This window comes from Serinus canaria, chromosome 12 (genome assembly GCF_022539315.1).
Source record: "Serinus canaria isolate serCan28SL12 chromosome 12, serCan2020, whole genome shotgun sequence".
NCBI lineage: Eukaryota > Metazoa > Chordata > Aves > Passeriformes > Fringillidae > Serinus > Serinus canaria.
In genome coordinates this window covers 18545812-18567499 of record NC_066326.1, presented here as the reverse complement: position 1 = coordinate 18567499, position 21688 = coordinate 18545812, and the positions used below count along the sequence as shown (strand labels likewise).

Below are 21688 nucleotides of genomic sequence, written 5' to 3'. Positions count from 1 at the left end.
AAGCAAATAAACATTATAGTTTTTCCTAATCCTGAAGGGAATGAGACCCTCTGCTGCAGCCTCTTCAAAATTTCTCCCTGAATATGGTCCTGAACAAGTTTAGAGAATACAGATAAACTCTGAGTAAATAAAGCAACCTTTTGCCCTCATGTACTTCTGTACTTGCTTATCTGTAGATTTCTCTGGGTGTAACTGAAAATAAAATTTGGGTTTCTTGCTTTTTTTACATTCATAGGTAGGATTCAAAATCAATCTAGCAATGTACCACATAATAACATGCTTCCACGAGGCTTAAAAACTGAGATTCAGCATAAAATACTTTAGCTGAAAAACTGAAATACCACTATAGGGAACAGCAACTCCAAGGAAAACACATTCGAGATGGAAGGATAAACTCTCAGTTCTATTTACTGTAGACATAAAAAGTCAGGACCTAAACCTATCATGAGGAAATATGTACATTATGAAAGGCAGTAAATAGAAGTGGCTGCATTTTTCCACGAGCCCCCATATTAGATAGCACCACAAAGCACCAGGTCCAGGTAGTAAAACCTGTTTTTCTGACCACCCCTTCTAGAAGATCTTGGTGTGAGTGTTAAAGCCTGTAATTAACATTTTTCTTTCCATAGTTCCTTTTTTTGGTGGAACAATCTGAGTCTTTTGGTAGCCTGACATCTCTCTCACAGCACCATGGGCGAGCACTCAGCTCACAGCAATATTCAAGCACTGCCCTAGCGCAGGGAGTGAAAACGTTCCTCAGTCTGTTTGTACACAGATGGCACCTGAGTTCAAAGCCTCTAAACTTCAGAATTGCTGCTACACGGCCACAAATACTAACAGCAGTTACACAACCTCTCTGTTCAATAAATCTAAACAAACACACAAGTACTATGGACTTCTCGTGCAATATTATAACATAAAAAATCCCGTTTTATGCAATGCGCTGTAATCACGCATTGTGTAAAAAGTTTAAGACGAGATCATAACTCTGGGCAGGACTGCTCTGTGCAAATATGAAATTCTCTGCAAAGTAAATGCTGAAACTCGGAGGGAAACACAAGATGCAAGAAGAAAACTTCCACTGCTCTGCCTCACCCTATAAATTTTCCATACAGCTGAAAGTATGGCTGATGCAAATCACATATTTCGGATTTTATACACACAGGTGAGTTAGAGGAATTGGAGCTGGAGGTCTATAAAAAATTCTGGGATTCTGGCAAAAGGGAATCTAAAATATGTCCCAGTCTGATCTGTGATAAAGAGGAAAGACATCAATCCCCATGGAGCTCATGAAATTCCAGCAGCCCGTAAAGCAGCACGAAGTAGGCTATTTTACAGTGGCATAATAATAGCTGTGAGAAGACCAAAAGTAGAACCCATGCCTAATTTGAAGTCTAGAATAAACTAATACCAACTGCAACGTCTGCACCGAAATGTTGGTGTTTCATTTGGAAACACCAACACTTAAGAAATTGATCACATAAAAGGCAAATGAATATACTCCTCCTGTTACACTGGCATTTCTCACAAGTTTTAAAGAGAAATATGTAGGACTTAAGCTATAATACATACTCATGGCTATTTAATTTCAGGCATTCAGTCTCACAGGGCAAGCAGCAATTCCTTCAGAGCCGGAGCCTCAATTTTGAGCATGCGAAACCCACAGCCACGCAGGAATCCAGCAGTAATTGCAAGGGAGCAAACTGCACAGAGGACTACACTTTTATCACTGCAAACCTTCTGAGACAGCACATCCACCACTGACCTCAAGGAAGCTGGGATTTTGATCTATTTTTTAGATTCTGTGCATCTTCCATGAAACCAAGAAGTTCCTTTGCTAGCGTGGAGCGTCCTGTGTATTTTCTGTTGGGATATTACCTAATATTTATTATCCTGCGTTATCAGAAATTACACAGAGCCTTTCAGCACTGCTGAGATTAGCAGGAAGCCATTCCTAACACAGGGTTAATCCCATCCCTACACACACACATCCCCTACAAGCACGTCCAGAGCCCCACAGGGATGTTCACCCCACGCGGTGCTGGACCTACATCCCCGGAGCTGCGGCAGCTTGATGTTTTGTAAATTGCTAATTATCAACCAGCAGAGTAGACTTTGGGATTCAGAGACTTGAATTCATAGACTTTGTCCTGAATGTGCAGCCTGCATGGCATGGAGGAGATCTGCTTAGTCATGAGGAAAGGGGGTGGCTTATGCAAGTCCACAGAGCATCTCCTGCTAGTCCATTCCAGAAATTCACAGCCGGGCTCTGGAGCTGGTTCCTTCTCCTCCCTTGTCTAAGGGGGATATTCCCCCGGTTCCAGGGAGAGCTTAAAAACTGCCAAGTAAAGAAAAGAGGATACTGCTTAGAAGTTGAGGTGGTTTTTGCTGCAAATTTGGAGATTTATTACACAAACCCCTAACTTTATCTGTCGTAATGCTAATTAGAATCTGTTACCATTGTCGGCATCATTTACTCTTGCAAGCGTAAATGTACACACTGAAATTTTAAATTTCATTTTTTGCCTCAGTCTCACTCCTGAATTGTTTCTCCATTGCAAATGGGGAATTCTTTGCATTCTCATGTCCCAGATCACCCAGTATTGAGGACAGGGGCAATTATTCCATCTGAGTTAGAAGGTGGCCCCAGTCATGACTAGGCTGCTCCGTACTACTGCAACACCGGTAATTAAAACTATCTATATAGTTCATGTATCACGAATTTTAATTGGGGAATGATGTAATTGTTTAGTTCAGTTCTATAGAGTGGTTTATGAGAGGGCAAACAGGCCAAATAATATAATGGAAGGTGTGGGTGGAGTGGGAGAAAAATGTGAACATCATCAAATTGACTTCAGTTCTGCGAAAGTTTCCGGATAGGAAGACTGCAGAATAAGCCTTGCTTCAGTTTGTTTTTTTCCCCCCTCTAAATTTAAAGAGCAAAACTCCACGACAGATTTATTATAATTTGCCCTGCAGTGTGAGGAGAGCTGACAACTTTGTAGCAGGAGGAAGAGGGAAGTGCATGCTGCAGCAGAAGAGCTGATGCTGAAGTAGAAACTTAATGTTTCCTATGGTTGCCACATTTATTTTCTCCTTCCTATTTCCGTATACCTGCAAGACCTGGGAGTATCCCAAGCCCACTCACCACAGGGCTGAGTACCAGGGTGATGATTTGCTTAGCACCAGCATTTTCTACATTGTCCCTAGAACCTGAGAGCAGCGCCACTGGAAAAAGGTGGAGTACCCTACATTTAAAACAAAGCACAACTGGAAAAGCTCCCTTTGTGGAAAATAAAAAGTGGAAGGGGGAAGAGACAAAAGAAATAGAAAATGTTTATTATTTAAGGACGGAATCAATTGATGTTTCATATTCCTGAGAATCCAAAGACAAATCTTACGGCTTTTCCGCTTTTCACCCTGCCTTGGAAAAGCCCCCACAGGGGAAAAAACGGGGGTGAGGAGGAGATTTTTTCCCCAAGTACTCTGTAAATGAAGTCCTTTAACTTGACCTGTTATTGGGAACCCCAGGTTCTGTCTGAGGCGTGAGGAGTAGGACTGAGTTCATCAACGTTCTCTGGCTTTGGATTGTTTCTAACTCTTCCTCTTGTCAGTTCACAGAAAGTGACCTGACACACTTGGAACATTTGGCACAAAGTACCTGAAAACCAGATCCTGCTGTTAAAAAACTAGACACCTTTATGGAAATACAGAGTGGAATAACTAGCACTCATCACCTCATATCATGCTGGATTTAACAAACCTATTAGTGATTAAAAAATGAAACCAGCAGCAATAACTAATGGAAAGTATTGTATCCATGACTCCAAAAGACTCATGGAGAATTTGTAATTGTAGGATGATTCCTCTTGAGTAACTGCACTGGAAACTTTTACTGCGTGACAGAGAGGGACATGGGAACAATCCTTGTGAAAAAGCTTGTAAAAGAAACTCAGATTCTGAATATCAAACACACACAATTAGTGATTCACAGCTAGGCTACTAAAAAGGGCTTGGAAAGATCTTCACCTCCACTCTGAGCAGATTATAGTTAAAAAAAAACCTGAAGAGGGCCTCACCAATCAAGGTGAAAAAAGTATTAAGTTCACTTTTCATTATCTGGTCCGGCTTTGTACAAGACAGAGTTTTCATTCTACTTTCAAGTTTTTTTGTTTTTACAATAAAATCCATTTCAAGATTCGTTTTATTAGCCATTGCTATAAGGAGGAAATTACACTAAAAGTAATTGAAACAGTGCCTAAATTTCTTTTATTGACTTAGAAATGGACTTATGGTTATTTAAAAAAGTCCACAAAAGACTCAGATTCAGGAGCACTGTTGATAAGGGGTGCATTTATCAGTCCCACAAGGAAGGTTAAAGGCATAACTTCGATATCCTTCAATTAAATTCTAATGTTTCACCACCTTCGTTTCAGATTCGTTACATGAAACACAAATTTATATCAGGAAAAATATGAGTTGTATATTCCATATTATAATGGATGTTTCATTGAATGCTGATGTTAAATACATTGCATTACGCAGGAATTTGGCATTTCTAAGAAACACAGACCATCTTAAGGCTGTTTAGAAGAACAGAATCTCTGAACCACTACAAATTAGTGAGATATATTACAAAACTGATGCCTAAAAACATTCAAATTTAAAAGGTGTCTGTGTAAAAAATACCTTTATATATTATATTTCTGATTGGTTATCGTTCAAAGTCAGTGCCAACTATTTTTTTTTCAGCTCTCTCTCCCCCTGACAAGTCCATGCTTATATTGTGCCACATGCCTTAACACACTGCTAGGAGTGATTTCTTGTAATCTCATAATTAAATCTCTGAGCAATTTTTTGCAGCAATTTTGTTTTTTGTGACAGCCAAAGTGAATAATGATGTCAAACACATCACTTGGTGCACCAGATTCTGATATCAACGAGAGCACACCATGTGAAACTTCTTTTCAAAGGGGAGCACTCAGTATCATATGTCACAATTGTTTGGTGTACACTGGGAATTTTTGGTTAACTAGTAACAAATCATAGTAACCTTTTAAAAGGTAAATTACTTATTAAATGATAGATTAATTGCTACCAGAAAACAGATATTTTAAAAAGGAACGTTATAACAGTGCTCTACACCAAGAGCTTGTTCACAGATGGGACAGCCAGTCACAAATACAAATCCAAACCCCTGCTTATTTCAAGGGGAATTATAACTGATCCATCCGTTTTAAAGGAACCTAAACCCCACAGGACATCCAGGAATTGATAATTCCCTGAGCTTCTGATCACAAAAAATACCAGCCTTACATCACTGATATTAATAACACATCCCTGTTAAGTCAGCATAGTATTGTCGTGTGTACACAGGGCCACAAAGTTACAACACCACAGGAACTTGCACTCTCTAGCTGCAGAATACCCTGGGGAGAAATGACACCAGGAAGATTACAAAACGCTCCTGCGAACCTGAGGCATGCCATCAAGACACAATATATTTCAACACAGCATCTCAGTTGTTGCAGGCTGTAAGAGGCTCCCCGACTTTCTGCGATTGGGAAATTGAAGGGGAAAAAAAAAAAAGAAAAAAAAAAGAAAAAGAGCTGTTCATTCATTACGAGAGCAGCCAGGTGAGCCCAGCACTGCCCTGGCGGTGCCTCCCCCACGGGCGGCAGGGATGGACGGCGCGCAGCGGATCCATCCATCCATCCGTCCATCCATCTATCCATCCGTGCTGCCCATCACCACCTCACCTCAGCGGGGCGGGATGCCCCGAGCATCCCCCGCTGCCGGCTGTGCCGGACCCGCTGCAGCACCATGGACACAGCGCCCGGGCTGCCCCGGCCGGAGCGCCGGGACCGCACCTGGAGCGCGGCCGGGGCGCTCCGGGCACCGCATCCCGCCCGCGGCTCGGCCAGCGCTCCGCTCTGCCCGCTCGACGGGGCCCGCCCGGCCCGGCCGGCACATCGAGCATCCCCGGCGGCCCGGGGCTCCGCGCCCTGCCCGCCCCGAGCCCCCGCAGCCCCGCAGCCCCGACGGCCCTGCCCGCACAGCCCGCGGTGCCCTCACGCCCCGCGGCGCCCTCAGCCCCGCGGCGCCCTCAGCCCCGCGCTGCCCGCGCCGCCCCTCACCTCGGGGCCGGTCCCCGCAGCCGCACGGAGCTGGCGCTGTCAGTTCTCAGCGGGAGAAGCTGTTCCCTTCCAGCGGGATAAACTCCCCCGCTCGGCCCGGCCTCCCGGGCAGGGCCCGCCTCCCCCCGGCGCCGCCTCCGCCGGCCCACGGCGAGCGGGGCTGGCAGCGAGCGGGGCCGGGCCGGGGATGGGAACGGGAACGGGGATGGGGACTGGGAGCGGCCACAGGGATGGCGAAGAAGAGCGGGACGGGACAGACAGCGGGCAGCGAGGAGGACGAGGAGGAGGAGGAGGAGGAGGAGCGGCTCCTTCCCCGCTGTCCCCTCGGGCCGCCCGGCCCGGCCCGCGCAGCGCACTCAGCCGCGTGTGGCCGAGGGCAGAGCGCGGCCCCGCAGCGCAGCTGGAGTTTGATCTCTGCTCCCTGTAATCTCCCGTAACTGAAAATTCACTTTTTCCGCCTGCCGGCTGCTTTCTCTTTTGCCTTGCCATTCTGCAGCCAGCTCCGCTCTGCGCTGCGCGGTTTGCTTTGGCTGGGTCGCTTCACGTCAGGCTGTGTCCTGCTGTGACAGGAGTAAAGGCTTTTCTGACAAGGTTCTTAGCAGTAACGGAGGTAAAGCAAATTCTTTCTCACTTTTTTTTTTTTTTTTTTTTTTTTTTTTTTTTTTTCGCTCGAGATAATCTCTGGGCGCTCTTCCCCCCCTGCCAGGAATGCAGAGGCGAGCGGTATAGGCTGTGCTCGGTGCCTCTCCAGAGGCAGCAAGCCCCGACAAGCCTGTCACCTCCTCTATCTCAGCCTCTGAGGCTTTGAAAAAGAAGTTAGATGTGGAAAAAAAGGCATAAGATCAACAGGCTTTAGAGAGTCATCCTGGAACTCGAGGTGCCCCGGGATACAACAGTTTATCTTGAAAAACTCCTGATCCCTTGGACATCACTGGAAGGTTGAGAGGATCCCAAATTTGCCTCATTATGGCTCTTAGTCATCAAGCGTTTTGAAAGAGAGCCCACATTTGCTTTATTATTTGTATACTGAAGGCAATTTATAGATTAGGGTTGAACACGTCAAAATACCTGGACTACCTACAGATACTAACTTTGCCTCCAGCCTTTTGTTTATGAGAACAATCTCTCTGTCTGCAGAGGCTTGAAGCCTTGTGTTAATTTTTATGAGAATTATCTGTCTATTTGTATAGGCTTGAGGTGTTACCTCTGCCTTGACAGATCAAGGATTTTTTTTTTTTCAATTCCTGCTTTTTCCCTTTCATCTGAATTTTTTTAGCCTTGGAAATGTGGAAATATTTTTTTTAAGTGGTTCTTTTTTACTGTTTGGGTTGGGTATTTTAAAAATTATTTTAACATACGGCAGTAATAACCTATTCCAGTAATACCCTGGCTCAGAATTAGAAGCCAGGTCCTGAAAACAAGTAAAACAAACCCTCAGAATTACCATGGATGAACAAAGAGGCAAATGTGGGTAAAACAATCTTAACAAAGAGGTTTTAAATACCTTGGTTATTAATATTTCTACCACTTTACAGCAATAGCTGAGGTAGAGTTTCAATAGAGAGTTAAAAGGAGAAGGATCTGAGCTGGACCCTGGCAGAGTTCTGGTTGAGCCCTGGTGAGAGCAGAACTGCTGCTCTGCTGCTGGAGAATTCCCCATTTTGTTTAAAGGTCTGAAACAAGGGGGTCCCTCCCCAAAATCAAGGTTTTACCCTGCAAACTCTTCCAAACTCCCTGCAACTGGAGGCATTCCAAAGACTGGCAGGTATTGATAAGATCCAGTGGGGACTGTGCAGTCCTGCCTTGTGCCCAGGCTTTTAATAAAGGCAGAAATACAAAGCACAGGTTGGATTTTAATTAAATTGCACGGGTGAGGCAGATATCTCTGTCAGCCCAGAGAAACCAGCCAAACACAGCTTTCACAGAAATACTACAAATACACTGTCAGGCTGGTTCTGTTCTGAGCATTATTTTCTTTAGCAAGTTCACCTTTTGAACAGAGCTCATTAAATATAAACCAAAACCAGAGTGATAACTTGTGTAAAAATTACTTAGATTTTGTGAATATGCATTTTAGCAGATTGGGACAGGAAAGGAAAAGATTACTTACTCTGATTTCCTGCTTTACATGGATTTTTAGGTAGGATTTGATATCCTATTAAATGTTTCTTTTGGACAGCTAATCTTAATTTGAAGAATGAAGAGATGAGGAGCCCATACATTTTCTCTGGTAATTAAAAGTATGCCTTATTTATAATTTTAATTAATCTGTTTTGCTTTCTTTTTCCTCAATAAAGAGTGTGGTTTTTTTCAGAAAAAGCCAATAATTTCTGTATTGGTAAAGAAATAAAACAGGCTACAAGTGTATTATCTATTCTCTAATCAAGTTGCTTTATACAGTCATGAAATGGTCATAATAAAGACATTTATCAGTTTCTGGTAAGTTTTTGTTTGCATTGTTTGACTGTGCAGTTTTTGATGAGCCAGACTTTCTCCCCTGCTTATCTGAGAGGATTCCTGAGTTTGGCTGGGAGCTCTGAGAGTTATGAAACAAGAATGAAATGTCAGGCTCAGGCCTTGCTGAGCCATGGGCAGCTCTCCCCTAAGTTCAAAGACAAGCAGAAAAGACTCTCTCAGCATCAGTTCTGGTTTTAAAATTAGAAGATAATTTGCCTTCACAAGATCAATTATACTCTGTTTTTCCTATTGGGTATAAAAGCATTAGTTAATTCTTTTCATGTGAAAGAATTGCATTTTAAACTAACTTTAATCAGCCCGTTTTTTGTGGTGAGTCTTTTTGAAGCATTTATTGCATCTGAAAAAAAAATGTTATTTCTGCTTGTAGTTATTACTGACTGACTGTACATTATGTGTTTCAATTATTCAGAAAATTTGAAGGGAATTAAATTGAATCATATGGCAAAAAATGGTTCTCACTGAGATGAGAAACTGAAATGAGGACTTTGTGGGATCTCCAGATGGATCAGGGTGTTAGCAATGACAGAATAACCTCCCCTGAGTGGCTTCATTTCTCCATCTTGCTGAAGGAATTTCTGTGCAACAATTCCCAAGGAATTCCAGGTAGGCATTTATGGTTAGAAAAACTAATTTATTGGAGGCGATGCCGGGATTTTGACAATTGTTTTGAACACGCTGGCGACCTTGCAAGGATTTCTGCCCCTTCCCATCTCTGCAAAGACACAAATTCCATCTTTTACTGACTTTTCATGTTTCCCCTGGGTTTGTGCTCAGTCCCTGGGTGCATTACTCCAGTTTAAAATCCCCCCTCACGCAGTGTGTCCCGTCCTGGTGCTGTGGGATGGAATGGAGAAGTAGCCAAACTTTTAACATCTAGAGGGCAACCTCCTGCTCTGAGAGTGCAGCCAGAAATCTGACAGCCTGAGCAGCAAGCCCTGGTTGTGCAAATTGCATTGCTTTAAAGGAATGGAGTTTAGGCAAGTTTCAAATGTCCTGTATCTCTGCCTTTTTTTAAAGTTACCCCGTGTTCTTTCTCTTGGGTAATGCAATATTTTAATTCATATATCTGGTGTCCTTTTATTGATAAAAAGCATATCTTATTTGCCTCAGCATATCTCATTTTGTCTTAACTGGCAGTTTTTGGTCTGGGAAGGCATGTTTTTAAAAAGGAAGTCATAATATCAGAGCACACTCCTATCTGCAGCTTGCACACTCTTTTCTTGAAGGGAATTCAGAGTTTCAGCTGCTATCAGTGGCATTTTACACAGATACATGGCCAAAGCTGGGGTGTAGAGTGCATTCCTGGAGCAGAGCAGTGTGCTGGGTGAGCTTCTGCTGGGATCCAGCAGGAGGGATAGAGGCAGGCAGGGTGCAGATTTTCCACAGATAACTGCAGAGCGGGTCAAAACAAAACCCCTTAAAAAGGAGCCTCCTTTGCCTGAACTTCGAGGCTTGGATACAAAGAGAGCAAAATCCAACCCCTGCCTGCTGTGAATTCACTAAAGCCAAGATCACACCAGCCGGCCCACCTCTAATTGTAATGGGGTTTTTCCTGACCTTCAGTCTCCCCCCAGCTCTTCTCTGATTTCACCTTGGAGGGAATAACTTCCTCTCCAGGACTGCCTGGCTCTTCTCTAGTGGGATATGGTGTTGCTGTTCCAGTCCCACTCTGATTAAATGGGCCCAAATTGCACATCACAGACACTGGAATAAAGGGCTCAGGCACAAACTGATGTGTTAATCCATCTGAAATTCATTTCTGAAGGAATCCTCTTAAAGCAACCAAAAGGTCGTTTTGAGCCTCATTTAAAACCAGTTTATCCAAATTTCTTGGGTGATTGAGCTGAGACAGATTTATGAATGTAACTGAACTTCAGAAACCCAGATTTCTACAATTAACATGCTTAGACATCTGAAATGAGGAGCTGATGCAACCAAGGCTCGGGGTTGTGCTAATCTGAGATGGGAAGGAGGTGGCTGGGTTGTGGTTAAAGCATGGGACTGAGCTGCTGAGAGGTCTTGCTTCTATTCCTGGTTGTGTCACTGACTTCCTGTGGGTCACTGGAGTCACTGAGCTCTGTCTCATTTCACTCATTTATAAAAAAGAAATGATATTGCATTGCTAAAGCACTGTGAGAGAAGTCACTGCTGTCTGTACCATTGCTTTGTGCTCATGAAAGAAATTTGTGTCAGCAGATCACAACCACGTTCCTAAAGTAACTCCTTTGGAGAATTTGCTGTCTTGAACAGCAATTCAATGATTCCCCTAAAGACTAAAACCTCAAAAATACGAATTTTAACTTAAAATGTCTCGAGAACTTTGCTCCCAGGTTCTGATTGAACATTTGTTCATGAGGAGGATTGTGTTCTCCTTGTAAGAGTGTGAGAAAGGTACTCACTCTCTCATAATTGTGAAAAAATAATTAATCCCCCCCTACCAATTTTTCTTTTGGAGAACTGTTCATTTTACTCTTATAAAAAATAGAAATAATATTGCATGGCTCAGGCACTGTGAGCCAAGTCATTGCTGTCTATAACATTGTTTCATGCTCATCATTTGTGCATAATTGTATCAGCAGATCACAACTATATTCCTAAAGTTATAGGAACATATCTAGTTATAAAGCTATAGTCCTAAATTTATAGGAATGTATATAGATACAAAGCTGTAATGCTAAATTTACAGGAATATATCTAAAGTTATATTCCTAAACTTAGAGGAACATATCTAGTTATAAAGATATATCCCTAAATTTACAGGAATGTATAGATATAAAGCTCTATTCCTAAATTTATAGGAATATATCCAATTATAAAGCTATATTCCCAAATTTGTATGAATGTATGTAGTTATAAAGCTATACTCCTAAATTTATAGGAATATATCTAGTTATAAAGCTATATTCACAAATTTTTAGAAATATATATCTAGTTATAAAGCTGTATTTCTGAAGTAACTCCTTTGGGTAATCTCCTTTTTTACACAGCAAGTCAATGATTCCAGTAAAGACCAAAAACTCTGAAGTCCAAACTTTTACTCAAAATACCTGGGGAACTTTGCCTCCAGATTGCAATCAGGCATTTGCTGACGAGGAGGGCTGTGTTTTCCTTGCAAGAGTATGAGAAAGGTACTCACTCCCTCAGAATTGTGAAAAAATCATTAATCCCCCCCTCCCATTGTTCCTTTTGGAGGACTGCTTGAGGATCTCTTGGTACTTCCATTTCCTATAACCTTTGTCCTGCTTTATAGTTTTTATACATTGTTGTGATGGAGTTAATTTGAAGCCCTATTTTTAAACCCCTGCTTTTGACATGTTTTCCCCAAATCTCCAGGGTGCTGGGATGGATGTAGGAAATGCTGCCCATGAAATGCTGATGATGCTGTAGAACAGCAGTTCCCACTGCAGCTCCTAAATCCCAGGGAAATCCTGGAATGGGGAGCATCTCCTTGTCCTGAGGAGCAGTTCTCAGCACTCCTCTCATGGATCTCTCATTCCCATCACCACAATTTCTACTGCAGAGAGGTTCTAAACCAGGGAAATCTGGCTCTCTCTCAAATGTCACGTGGATCAGGTTTATTGACTTCAATGCTTAAAGACATCCTGGGGTTATATAGGGTGGATATGGGTGGCAAAGACTGCAAGAGAATTAGATGACATTCAGATTATCCTATAGATTTAATGATGTCTGCTGAAATGCCTTCAGTAGTCTCCACAGTGAATGGGTTGATAAAAAAAGAAAGTTTAGAAAAGCAGTTTCTTGATTGTCTTTATAATTAATTTACATTATTATCACACTGAGCACCCTAAACCAATGTCATTTCAGCCCTGTCAGCTCTGAAAGGATCCCAGGAAAATGTGAACATCTTTTCCTTGCAGCTCACAAATTGTGCTGCAGAGGCTTCTGTACCACAGGCAAAATACCCACCAAACTCTGCCTTCTGATTTAATCCAGCAGGGGTGGGAGATCCAGACAGAACTCTGTGAAAAATTACCCCAATATTTATCCTATTTATCCCATTTATCCTATTTATCCTATTTATCCTCTTTATCCTCTTTATCCTATTTATCCTATTTATGCTATTTCCCAGGGTTTTTTTGTGTAAATGCACATGGATGCTGAAGCCAAAGGCCTCACATGAGATTTTTTTAAGTGTAATAAATATCCCCTTACTCCACGATTAAACCTTCATCATAAAAATGAGCAGGGAATTCTGCTGGGCAGAGAAACAGTGAGTTTAATCCTTCCTTGAAGTGCAAGGAAACAAACTATGGCCAGGCAAAGCAGCTTGAAAGAGGTGTTACATTAAAGGCATCGTGTTCCAGCCATGCAAATTGTTCCCTGCTCTGCTTTGCCTGCTCCCCTCCTCAACTGACTCTTGGTAGTCTTTCAAATAAGTCATTATTTTCATTTAAGATCTGAAGACTCCTGAAAAATAAAGTTAATAACTGGTTGTGAGGCTGTGCTGAGCATTAGAGGATGCCAGGTAAGCCGAGCAGTGAATCAGGGGCTATTTTGGGGAGAAAAATATTACCATAATTTTCAGGAAATAACCTTTTTGTTCCAAAACAGCTGTCATTGAACACTATTATATCTACAACAATTAAAATTATCTTTGGTAACTTTTAGTATTTGGCACTGCTCCATCATTGTTCAGTTAAATATTTTTCAAGTGTTTTAGGACTTCTGCCCACTGTGTGCCTGAAACCCTTCATCATCACTGGAGAAGCTCCTGGGTTTGTCATGTTTTGCTCTCTCAGGATATTTGACAATTTCTCTGGAGGTTTTTTTTTGCCCTTCTATAGCAGCAGCCCTTCTGCTGACTCAACCTGAGCTCTATAGAATTTTCCTTTTCATGTCAAGGGTTGAATGCCAAAAAAAAGTTTTTTAAATTGAAAAAAAAAAAAAAAAAAAAAAAGAAAAGTGCTAGCTAACATATAAAGTGAGTTAGGAAGCATGTGCAAACATCCTGGTGAATTTAAATAGCTGGTTGGATCAGAAATGGAGGAAAAATAACACTGGGTCAGGAACAACACACAAAGCAGCCAGAAACCTGGTATTTCTAATTTGGGATATAAATACTCCCTGCTGAAAATTTCTTTGTTACAAGATGCAATTGATTAAATAAAGGCAGGTCTAGAGTAGAGGGCAGTGTTGGTTGATGGCTTTAATATGTTTCAAACCCCAATTAAAGATATTTCCACATTGCTGGGATTTTTTATTCCCTCAGAGTGTAACTAGCTGATAATGCAAATAGCATTATTTTGTGTTTTTCAGAATGAAATTGGGGTTGTTTTTATTGTAATAGCATTGCAATTGCTCTCTGTGGCTCTGAGTCCTCACTATTAGCAGAGGAGAGCAGAAAAAGCTCTTTAAAAAGTCTTTTATACACATGTGAGGTGTGGTAATTTTTTATTAACAGCTCATTTGCATCCTGTGGCACGTTTAGTTTTATTTGCATAAGTTAATACAGAAGCATCCCTTCCATGGGGTGTGGAGCAGATGTCATCAAACTCACTTTTCCTACAGAACTTTTTTCTCTCTGAACTTCATTAGGAGTGCTTTCTTCCCCTGTGGTTGTGTGAGCAAAACAAAGCAATTCTGGGAATTTACAGAGGACATTGTGCTGATTTCTGCCTTTTGAGCTTTACCTAGAGCAAGAAATAATAAAATGCAGCAGTTCAGTACCCCATGGGGTAGAACCTGGCAACCCAGTGCTGTTTCAGTGAGCTGCAGTAAATTTAATGTCAATTCCCTGGTTTTATTTGAGGATTTTGGAGATCTGGGCCTGGCCATTGTTCTGTGCTCCAGCAGCTGGCCCTGGAGCCAAACCTGTGGAAGCAAAGTGCCAAAGTAGGGGTGGAATGGTGGTACAGAAAATCAGATTCTGTTGGGAAATTCTCATGGTGTATTATAATTTATTGTGCCTTTGATTTATTTATTTTGTTTCTTTTCTTGCTCAAATATGCTTGGCAACAAATTATCCACTTGTAGAAACTTCTTGTGCTGTGTGGAGTTTGGCCCTTTGGTGAATTTTTTTCTCTAAATAGGCTTTGTAGGTAACCCAACTTCTGCCATAAATCACTGAAAAGCTGTTTTTTTAAAAGGATAAAATACAGATAATGAAGTGTATCCGAAATCAAGATTATCTTGTCACGGCCCCTCTCCTCAGAGTGTGACAGTTCCAATCAGGTCACAACTGAAGTCACCTTTTTGGTACCAGCTGCTTTTCCATAATTTTGGGGTTTTTTTCAGGAATAATTTACACCTGCTTCCAGAGAGCAAAACATTTATTTCAACATGAGAGTGGAAAACAGTGCACAGCTTTTCCTTCCAGCCAGGCCACAGAAGTTTCAGCTCCCTGGGGGTGGTTCTCACTTTCACTCCTAGAAATAGATGGGTCACTACTGAGAGCAGGGGGAAGTGGCCACAAGAAAGATTTTGGGGGGGAAATGGCTTTTTGTGTCCTGGGACCTGGGCAGCTTTGCTCTGCAAGGACATCTTGGCAGGCAGGATGAAACAACGGGGATTCATGGTGGAATTTAAAGAGCATAACAATAAAGAAGTGAGAAGAAGTGAGAAGCAGAATTTCAGGTTGAATATCCCATGCAGTGTTGCAGAGCAGGAGCACTGCAGGATTTGGACCTCCATCCAGATTAAAGGAAAAAAAGAGATACCAAAATTGCCTTTGTCTGTAGAAATACGTCCAGAAAATGACTAGAAATTAGGAAAAAGAGTTACTGGCTTTAGGAATTCAGCCTGTTCCTTGGAACTGAGTTATTCAACCTGCTGATCTGAGCTCAGGAGAAGAAGAACCTCGGGGTCACTGCTCTCAGCCATGGCAGCAGCCTCCTTCCATTCTTCTCTCCCTGGCTCCAGTTTCCTGTTTACAGCTCCAGACTGGTTTTGTCTGGAGTTTTATTCATAAAACCATATTCACATTCATTCATGGTCACTGTCATTTATTCCTTTTTTCATTTAATTGATTTTTTTATGTTGTTGGAAATTTCAGCTCCATTGATATTTCCCCTCAGCTGTTTTTATTTTGGAATATTCCTGTTTTTAACTTGTGTGATGTGATCTCCTATGGTCTGATCCATTTACCAGCTCAGGTTTTTAAATGGTCTCAAACTTTAAATTAATGTTTGTATTTTTGAGAAACAGTTTCTATAAAAATATCTGTTTTTTTTTTTTTTTTTCAACTAGCAGCATTAAAACTTATTTCCCAGAGATATTTATTTGGTTCTCTAATACTCTGAAGCCACTTAAATTGAGAAAATAAATAATGATTTCTGGTAGCCAGGTGAGAGTAGGAATGTGCACAAGCTGCTCTGGGACCTGTGGGTATGGCAGCAAATCCACTTGTTAAATTCACCTCTTTCTACCTCTATTATCTTTCCATCTTTTAAAAAGGATAGTCTAAATATTTTATATTTCTGTTTCTCCAATATCTGGCCAAGATATTTATGAGACTGTATTTGATAATTCTTCCCTCACGTGTCTGTACCCTGGTTTACAGATGTTTGTTCTGGAGTGTTGTTGGCTTCCAGCTACACTTTTCCTTCCCACTTTCCCACAGCTCTGCTTTTCCAGAAGCCAATTTTCTGTTCCCCTTGAGCCTCAATAACAACCACCGAGCTGCTGCTCAAGCTCTTCTCAAGGGCCACTTAAATCAATTACAAAACTTCCCCAGCACTCATTTCAAATTCAAATGTGTGACTCAAAGGTGGAGAGCTGCCCTGGACCTAAGCCAGGCTTAAAATCCCTTTTAAGTGAGACAGGACTACAGAATTGTTTGGGGATCTTTGATTTGCCCAGCCATCACCTTCTCCCTGTTGGGTTCCAGCTGCAGGAACATCAGCAGCCCCCAAGATGTTTAAAAATCCTCTTTTTACTCTTTGTTTCTACACAAACCAAGGTAGAAGAAATACTTCCTAACTCTGGAAATGTATGCTCATTATGTGGGGCACAGCAACAGCAACCAAAATCCCAAACACCAAACCAGAACTGCAGTAAGAGGTGGGGTAATGATCAAAAAGTCCTTCCAAAGGCTTTAGACTGATTTGCATAACGAGAGCATGAGGAGAAGCCAGAGTTAATTGAACAAGGGTTGACTTCAGATCTCTTGAGTTTGGTGAAACCCAGAGTTTCTGAGCCCTGGGGGCACCATGGATGAGCTGCAGTTTGCCTGAGCTGAGGGACATGAATCTTCTCAAATTCTGGGATTTATTCCCTGCCTGAATGGTGCAACCTGTGCCCCAAAATTCCATGTCTCCTGCCAAGCAGCTGACAAATGAAATTTCTGAATTAAATTCCCCCGACAGAGGAATAATCCCCCTGAGAAATGAGGGCAGCAGGAGATCTGGGGTTGTCACCTTCTGACCTGCCGTGTCTCAGAAATCCAGGCTGCAGCTGGGGCAAGCTGCACTTTGGAGAGGACCTTTCCAAAACATATTTCCAGATTTATTTCCTAATAAACCTGCTCCACCTGAGACCATTCCCATCAGGCCTTTGGCAGAAAGAGTTTTCTCAGTTATTGAGTATCCAGTTTGGGTTTTAATATTTATTTTTTAATATTTTGTTGTTGTTGTTGTTGTTTATCCTCCAGTGCTAAAATTTCTAAATCTTCTCTGAGCTTTCTAAAAAGAACTGCACTTCTGTCCTGGGTGCTGCCAGCTCTCCTGGGAGTAGAAAAGTTGGAATTAGTGGGAAATGTTGATGAGGAACCCAGCCCTGAATTACCCAGTACGAGCAGCCTCAGGTGAGTGGCTCTCCTTGGTGGTTTATGGGCAGAAATGTTAAACATTAAAAATCTGCTCAGTTGTGTACAAGATCCTTGGGCTAGATAAATGGCCCTGAAATAACTGCAGCTCCTGAAGCAGATGCTAATTAGGCTGGGGGTAATTTTTAAAGCATGGCCATAGCCAAAGTTTTCCAGAAGGTTTTCTGCTCAAAGCAGAATTTGGGAAATTCCTTTTGCCAAGTGGCTTTAGTTATTCCTGGAATATAAGAAAATAAAGACATTTCCATTAGTAATTGATTTTTATGTTTTTTTTTTTAAGCAAGGTGATGTGACCTTTTCAGGGATTTCCTTAAAGGACAGAGCTGAAGGATAAAGCTGGATTTTGAAGGCTACAAAAGCTTTCTGTCAGAAAAGCCCTTCTGTATTTTCTGTCAGTTTTTAAAATCTCTTGGTTAGTATCAATCTGCTGTCACTGCCATGGAACCACTGACACTCATGGGGTGATTTGTGTGTCAAGGACTGCAGGAATCAAGGCTCCACCTCATTTCTGGCAGAAGGATGAGCAGAATTTAGGCTCTTGCTCCTCTTCTCAGAAGTGTGGGCAGGCTCTGAGGGGCTCTTGGCCCCAGCTCTCTGTTTTGGTGGGTGACCTGCAGCCCACCGTGGAAAACAGACATTCCTGAACTGAAAATTGCACATGGAAATGTTGTTTTCTGCAACTTTGCTTTCCCGAGTTTGAAAAGCCTTTTCAGACTCCTGGGCAGCCAAAGCTGCCTGGATGAAATCTGGTGTGCAGACAGAAAAATCCATTCCTGCTGAAACCCAAACCACTTCTTTTGTACAGGTGAGAAATGCCTTTGAGAATGGGAACTGTGACCCAGCTTATTCCTGGATTCCAGCCCATGGATCCTTCCTGAGGGTGCCTGGGGGTGACAAACTCATCAGGTGACAGAAGCAGGTGGGAAGGTCTCAGAGAAGCTCTGTGCACACTTGTTTTGCTCAAGGGTTAATCCACTTCTAAAATGACCCTCAGCTTGTCCTCCTTGGGGCCATCTGCTCCCTGACCCCTCTTTCTCTGCTCTCCCTGGTGGCTGTGCCCAATTTTCCTTTGTTGGTGGCTCCAGGTGAGGAGTTCAAGGGAGGGAAGGTTCTGGCATTTCTGCCCAGAGCCTCTGGTGTGATCAGGAGGAGTTTGGTTGGTGCAGGGCTCTGCTCTGGGCCAGAGCAGCCTTGCAGACATGGCAAGCACCTCTGTAGGTTTGGTTTCCACACCACCCAATAATCCAATTAACAGAGATACAACAAGTGAGGAAATGTCAGTGAAAAAAATGCTGTTTTTTTCTGAATTAATTGGCAATTGAAGTGGGCTTGCAAAGGCCACTGGGGGCTGCTGGTACAAGCTGAGGTATTTGACAATGTGTGGCAAGAAAGTAAAAGCAATTTCCAGCTTTGGGGTGGCCTGGGGACACCAGGGACGTGGGGTGACCCCAGAAGGTGAAGGTCACTTGGTTGGGATGATGCAGATCCAACCCCTGCTCTTCCAACACCCCCAATATCTCCATTTGTTTTTGTCTCTGGGTGCTGGAGACTGGCAGTGCCAAGCATTAATTGCCTTCATCCAGAGCTGCTTTCATCCATCCTTTCCTCCCTGCTGAATGATTTCATGATCAGTAAATCCAGGTCATCTTTCCCTACACATTAAGTTTTATCTTCACATTTCCTTCATTCCTTCCTGGAGCTACAGGGCCATCCCCATCTCCAAAGCAAACCTCCCACAGAGCACTCAGCTTCAGAGCTGTTCATGGGATTTTATTTCTGTTCTTCATTTCATAATATTTATTATTTTCAGTGTATTTATTATAAAACAGTCAGTAATTCAATTAGTATAAAATGAAATAACTCAATTTATTCTATTACTTTTGAATTTATTTATTATAAAATAATAATAATTGAATAAATAGAAAAAATAAAATAATTCAATTTATTACTTTTCAATTTATTTATTATAAATATTAGATATACTTTAATAAATATAAATAAATATAAAATTTAATCAATTTCTTTTATTACTTTTCTATTTGTTATAGAATAATAAATACTTCAATCACTAGAAATAAATATAAAATGAAATAAATATAAAATGAAACAAATAAAAAATGAAATAATTCAATTTATTTTATTATTTTTTCAATTTATTTATTATAAAATAATAAATACTTCCACAAATGTAAATAAATATAGAATAATTCAATTTATATTATTACTTTTCAATTTATAATTATAAGATAAAAAATAATTCAATAAATAGAAATAAATACAATAATATAATTCGGTTTATTTTATTACTTTTCAATTTATTTATTATAAAGTAATAAATACATCAATAAATATAAATAAATATAAAATGAAATAATTCCATTTATTTTGTTATTTTTCAATTTATTTATTTGTTATAAAATTAGGAAATAATTCAGTAAATATAAATAAATATAAAATGAAATAATTCAATTTATTTATTATAAAGTAATAAATACTTCAATAAATACAAATAACTATGAAATAAGATAATTCAATTATTTTATTATTTTTCAATTTATTTGTAAGAAAGTAATAAATACTTTAGTAAATATAAATACATATAAAATAATTCAATTTATTTTATTAATTTTCAATGTATTATAAAATAATAAATAATTCACTAAATAGAAATAAATATTAAATAATTCCATTTATTTCATTACTTTTCAATTGATTATGATTTATTTTATTCCATTCAGCACAGAACACAGCTCCTGCATTATGGCCTGATGCCGTGTGGCTCTGTATAATCCCAGCTCCCTAAGGGCCCATTCCCAGTCCCTGCTCCTCCTGTGCCCTGTGTCACTGGGACACCTGCCTTGCTGCCCTGGCAGCTCCCTAAGGCCCATTCCCTGTCCCTGCTCCTCCTGTGCCCCTGTGTCACTGGACACCTGCCCTGCTGCCCTGGCAGCTCCCTGCAGCCCTGGGAGCGCTCAGCTCCAGCCTGGCCCAGCCCCACTGCCATCACCTCCTGGCCCCAGGCTGCCTGGGAAGGCTGACACAAAGGAGCTGCAGCCCTGTCTGCACTCCAGATCCATTCTTCCTCCCTCCCCGATGGGAAGGAAATTTTTGGACATCCTGGTGCCGTTGTGCGCGGGCTGGCTGCCGGTGCCTGCCACCTTTGTCCCCCTGGAGAGGGAATGTGCTCAGGCACAGCTGGGCTGGAGGGCCGGGCCATCCCCGCAATGGGGCAGCGGTCACATCCCCTCCTGGCACGTGCTCCCAGCTTGGATCCCGTTCTCGCATCCTGGTGCTGGAAGTTCTGTTTACTACAGCCTTCACAATAGCCCCGGAGAACGAGGACTCCCAGAACACAATAGTCAGCGTCCCCGGGAGCTGCCAAGAGGGGAAGAAAACCCATTTCCTCCTCTGGCACCAGCGGGATGTAGGTAAGGCTGTGCAGCCCTGGCCGGCCAGAGGGGCACAACAACACTCCTGGCCTGCCGTGAGGGTTCATTCCAGAAAAGGGCTGGAGGGGGTCTAGAGGGAATGTTCCTGTTCGATGAGGTGAGATAAAGAGAAGAAAGAAGGATGGAATGCAAACATTTAAGGAGAAAGGAAACATTGAGTGGACATCTCAATGGAAAACATGGAAATGGAAAACATGGAAACCTATGGAAACATGGACAATGAGGTGGTCTAGAGTGACTTTTCTTGTTCGAGGAGGTGATATAAAGAGAAGAAAGAAGGATGGAATGCAAACATTCAAGGAGGAAGGAAACATTGAGTGGACATCTCAGTGGAAAACATGGAAATGGAAAACATGGAAACCTATGGAAACATGGAAATGGAAAACATGGAAACCTATGGAAAACATGGAAATGGAAAACATGGAAACCTATGGAAAACATGGAAATGGAAAACATGGAAACCTATGGAAAACATGGAAATGGAAAACATGGAAACCTATGGAAAACATGGAAATGGAAAACATGGAAACCTATGGAAAACATGGCAATGAGGGGGTCTAGAGTGACTTTTCTTGTTCATTGAGGTGATATAAAGAGAAGAAAGAAGGATTGAATGCAAACATTTAAGAAGGAAGGAAACATTGAGTGGACATCTCAATGGAAAACATGGAAATGGAAAACATGGAAACCTATGGAAAACATGGAAACCTATGGAATACATAGACAATAAGGGGGTCTAGAATGACTTTTCTTGTTCAAGGAGGTGATATAAGGAGAAGAAAGAAGGATGGAATGCAAACATTTAAGGAGGAAGGGAAGCGTGGGCATCTCAATTCTCAACC

At 41.6% G+C, this 21688-nt stretch overlaps 1 protein-coding gene across 1 annotated transcript in view; it reads right to left on the bottom strand.

Annotated features, from left to right (window-relative positions):
* Positions 1-6257, bottom strand: part of PPARG (peroxisome proliferator activated receptor gamma) — a 55375-nt gene extending 49118 nt beyond the window's left edge. The window contains exon 1 of the mRNA XM_030228120.2: positions 6138-6257. The gene's annotated coding sequence lies outside the window, so the exon portion shown is untranslated. The remainder of the gene's footprint in view (positions 1-6137) is intronic.
* Between the last annotated feature and the right edge of the window lie 15431 nt (positions 6258-21688).